We start from the raw sequence: 5,352 nt of genomic DNA, 5'->3' as shown, positions 1-5,352 counted from the left end.
AACCGATTCACAGTGATCAAGGGACCACTTGAAAAGTACCCAGTCCCCAAACCCATCTGAAAACAGGCTAGGAGACGAGCAAAGACCCGCAAACAATCCTAGACTACTTTAGGCAGATTTTTCAATAGGGGTAAACTGGAAAAAAGGGAGTGAAAATTAACCAAGAAAAAATAAAAACAACATAAGAAAATGAAAAGTATAAAAACGTCAGAAAACTTGCTCAACATAGGCTTGTTGCGAGTTGCAGGTGTGTGTTGGAAGTGACTGTAGTACCTCTTATCTCGCCACATGGGTGCGCTGTTGTACTTCCTCTCTGCTTGGCGCGCAACAGTACATTCTCTCCGTTCACTTGTTTAATACACGCGCCTTCACACTTTCTGTCACACACTCAGACAACGTGAGTACAGAAACCGGTTGTCTTAAAGGCAAGAAGAAACACCTGAACGAGCAGAAATGGGCTGCTGGCCGTTATCTGACTCAGGTTACACTCTGAGCACATCATTGGTTCTGGTGACAACCGTTACCGTACCGCACTGATGACATCTTATTTAAGCGCGCAGGCAGATGACAAGACAAGCTACCTGTACTATCAGGTGAGAGCTTTGGTTCAACAGCACTAAACAAAAGTCTCTCTATTTCTCCCTGCCACTTTCTCTATCGCTGCCTCTTCAGTCCTTTATATAAAAATGAGGGGTTTCAAATTGAAATTGCAGCTGGTAGGTGTGCGTGTCTCAATCACACCTATACGGTTTATGCAAGGCACACACACTCACTCACACACAGTCATTAGTACCCAAATGACCCGCTGTGACAGAACTGCAGTCACACGCTTGCATTCTGCTTCCTGCTCACTGGCCCAGAAATCCAATCTCCCCCATCATCCATCTCCGTGTACGTGTGTGCGTTGCAGTGTGTGTGTGAGTGTGTCTTGAATGCAGGTGTTAATGTGTTTTCGTGCCTTATCTCACTCAACCAAACACTATATAAAACATATGCAGCTCAGAAAGAACACTGCGATATTCACTCTTCTGTTTCACTGGGAACAGGAACAGGTAAGATTGTGAGTATGAACACAAAGTCTTCATTTTCAAAATTATTTGAGACTGTCAAAATGAAATGCGCTCCGAAGTTTAACAGAGACTGTTTAGCACAAAACATTCCTCTTGTAATAGTCTCAGGGCCCCATACTGTTCAGAGCTGTCTCTCTTTTACCAACTGCTGTTCATTTGGCTTTGAGCTATACTATTATAGACATTGCAGCTTTGAAAATCAATATAATGATAATTGATGTTCTTGAATGATAACTTAAATTATGCTGTTGTTTTTATATGTATAACAAGACAAACCAGGTTTGACATAACTGATGCCATTAGGGATGCACTGATTTTTATTTCTTTTCACACAGATTTTAATTTGGGCCGATACCAATTTTAACAAACAACAATTGTCCGATACTGAAATGTCCCACTTTCTTATTTGAACTTTTTGTTATTAAAATAGATTAGTGTTTTGATCATGTTTTAAATTAAGAAAGTTCAAAAACGCATCAATTAAGGCATTCTAGCTATATAGTTTATTGCAGCATTATCAAATAATTTTCTATTGAACATGGGTCATTTAACACTCAATAGACCAACATAAATACAACAGAACAAAGATGTTCTGTAAAAAGTGCTTTTTCAAACAGTTTTCAGGTACAGAAATAAAGTAATCAAATGTAAAATATATTCTTCATTGTGTAAATTAAATATACACAAATCCATGGTTCTCTTTCACGTCTTTTTTCAGAGGTGGACAAAGTACACAACTTTCTTAAGTAAAAGTACAGATACTACTGGTCAAATATGACTCCGTTACAAGTAAAAGTACAGAAGTACAAATTTTTAAAAGTACATGTCAATGCATTGTTTTATTATTGTTGCATGTAATACTTACAGTACCATATGCCTCTGAATCTATGCTTGCCTACCCTCATATCAAGTCAAGTCATCTTCATTTATATAGCGCTTTTAACAATGTAGATTGTTATTTCCAGAACACAGTGCCAGTAGTGGGATTGAATAAGTGTACTCAATAACGTCCACAATGGTTTCAGACACCCAAATGGCTGTTCCCAGTTTTTGGGCTTTTAGTATGAATGTTAGTCTTACTGTTATCTATAAGCTAATTTGCTCCAAAACAATGACAAAATGTGCATTTAGAAGACCAAACACAACGTTGAAAATTAAAATCAGGTTGATGTCAGAATCCAATGTCAGATTGACATTAATCTCCAACGTTGGACAGACGTTGTATTGTGGTTGAAAATCGGGTTGACGTCAGAAACCAACATCAGTCGAGTTCTGACGTCAACCAGACTTTCATTTCCAACCAAAATGCAACCCCTGCAACCCAAATCATCCCTGACGTTACTACTTTGTACTCAAGGACCTTGACAGAAATGTAGTGGAGTAAAACGTACGATATTTGTCTTTCAAATGTAGTGAAGTTAAAGTAAAACGTTTCCAGAAAAAATAACACTCAAGTAAAGTACAAATACTCAAAAAGTGTTCTTAAGTACAGTACTCAAGTAATTGTACTTTGTTACTGTCCACCTCTGCTTTTTGTTCTTAAATATTTTAATCTGCAAGCCTAAGACCAGGTGCAAAGGGCAAACTTTCGTGAAGATCCAGCCAGAGCGTCGTTCACGCTGGCCCTGGCAATGCTTATTGTCGAGCACTGCTGTAATTTGTACCGATTTCATTTTGTTTCAGCAAGTTTTTATTTTACCCAGACAAAAATGTTGGATTACGCAACAGACATTATACAACTCGGTGCCTTCACACAGTTAACATCGGTTTGTTATATCGGCCTTTTTCATGCTATATATGCCAGTGGTTTTAAATTGATCAAAAATTGGCCGATACATATCAGCGGACGATACACCGGTGCATAGGAGCATCACAGCGGTTTTCAGTAATAATAAGAAATGTTTCTTAATCATCAGATCAGTATTTTAGAATGATTTCTGAAGGATCATGTGACATCGAAGACTGGAGTAATGGCTGTTGAATAAAGTGATAGCTTTGTGAAATGAATGAATAAATGATTGAATTGTACACATTATATAAATATATTATATGGCAGAGAGCAGTATGAACAAGTTAATGTCAGATTCTTATTTTTGGGTGAATTATTTAAAGGATTTAAAAAAAAAAAAAAAAGAGTTTTTCTCTAAAAGATAGGGGAAATATTCCCCCTTCAGTTCATTATCATTGTTACATTCTTAGTTGTAATTATATCTTTGCCCCAAACACCACAGGAGAATCGTTCTTAAACCACAGACCGGCTGCATTCATGCTTTCCGCACTAGAGAGAGTTATTGAGGTTTCTGCACCCCACCTTGCCTTTTCCCAAATAATCATTATACAGTAATATAAAAATATATTTCAGCCGTTGATGTTGCATTTATAGCATTTATTAAAGTATGTTTTAACTGTGTGGTACACAATGCGAAAGGACCTTGAAACACTAGTGTTAACAGCTTGTGCTAATTGGCTTGGAGTAATTTGTTTATCCAGCTGTACAAATGAGACACGGGTGTGCCACAGGGACACCGCGTCTCTCCGAGTAGAACGAAAGGGCCGAACAGAGATTTCGGAGTTTGTTGCCATGGATGCAGCTTACCTCACTGTTAAGACTGGTTTGAATGACTCTTTTAATGAATAATTTTTCTCTGATTCACTTTCCGTGAAAGATCTGCTGGGAATCATTACTGTGAATCACTTCTGTCCACCATTACTTTAGAATCATTGTTCAATATTCTTTGCAGGCTTGTCTGTTACTGCATGGATGATCAATAAATAAGCAGCCTTACGGATAAAACGCAAGACAAGCCAAGACAAAATAAGGGGCAAGATTTTAAACAACATACAGTATAACACAAAAGTTGGGTTTACACTAGCCTCAGATGGCACGCCTACAGATCTTTCACAGTCTGTTCACTGCTGCCTGTTGCATACTGCACACAAAAATGGCAAGTGGTATAAATCAGTTCAGATTAACTTGAAAATTAACATAAAAAACCCCCCGAATTGATTTATATGTCAGTCAGATGGTCTCTTGCTGTCTAATTGGTCAGAAAAAGCTTTATGCCGCAAACCAAAAGTCTGGATACACGTGTATTTACACTGGAATAGGACTGAATCGATATCAACATTTTGGTTTTTGGCTTTAGAAAGATACCAGCCTCCAGTACCTAGTTATCAATACTGAATCAATACCCACAGCGATTTTAAAACTTATTACTGCCATGGACCCCCAAATATTATGATCCCTCTCATAAGATGTAAATATCACATTTAAATTGTCAAAAAAACAAAATCTCCCTTGGAGCCACTTGGGGATCACTAGACCCCAGTTTGAAAACCTCTGCTTTAGGTAACAAACAGGGGCAAAATTATTTATTATTCATTACCTCGACAAAATGACCTCGACTTATCACGTTCCCACGAGTTAAAGGCACACTATGTAGGATTTTTGGATCAAAATATCCAAACACCACTAGAGCGCTGTTGATTTGAGTACTTACATTATCTCAAATGTTTCTAAGAATGTTTAAATACAGAGAAATAAGCAGTTTTAACCAGGACATGGACCGTGTCCAAACGTCTCCTATCAATGATATTATACCCGCTTTACCCTTCGATTTCCGGATATTTTGTAGAAACCATGGAAACACCAAAGAAGCTTTAATATATTATGTGTTTTATTAGACAGGTGAGCAACTGTTTGGATACATGCATCGACTGAAAATTAATCATTATATAGCTCAACAGTTAGTCTTTTTGTTTAAATCTCGTTTTCTTGATTTACCGCGAGTACCATATTTACCATGCCTAATGTCGATCTAGCTCACTGCAGTGAGCAACAAGTTATTCATATAGTTTCAACTTTCAACAACTTTTATAACAACTTTCAACACATTCAAATGTATCTAATATGATAAAACAGCGCTATGTTATCCCCCACACGCATGACCGGAAGAAGCGGAAGCGGCGTAATAAAAGCTCCACTGCTCTCGAGCTGTGTGTCGTGCTTGTCTCTCATTAGCAATCGCTCCAGCGGCCTCGTTCCGCTCCAACGGCTTTCGTAATGTTAATAAATCTGCTGTAATACATTACCGGTCATCCATAAATATGATTTTTGTCCGAGTCCCATCGTATTCTCCACTGGCTGTAGAGGTGAAGTCAACAACTCCCATGATTCCACGAAATCAAGGCGTCATCAAGCTACCTCTAGTGGCGAAAAATTAAATAGTGTGCCTTTAATATGACGTTCCCACAAATTAATATCTCGTGGCCTCGACATATC

This window comes from Phoxinus phoxinus (assembly GCF_949152265.1).
Source record: "Phoxinus phoxinus genome assembly, chromosome: 3".
NCBI lineage: Eukaryota > Metazoa > Chordata > Actinopteri > Cypriniformes > Leuciscidae > Phoxinus > Phoxinus phoxinus.
Note: the sequence above shows the minus strand (reverse complement) of the source record.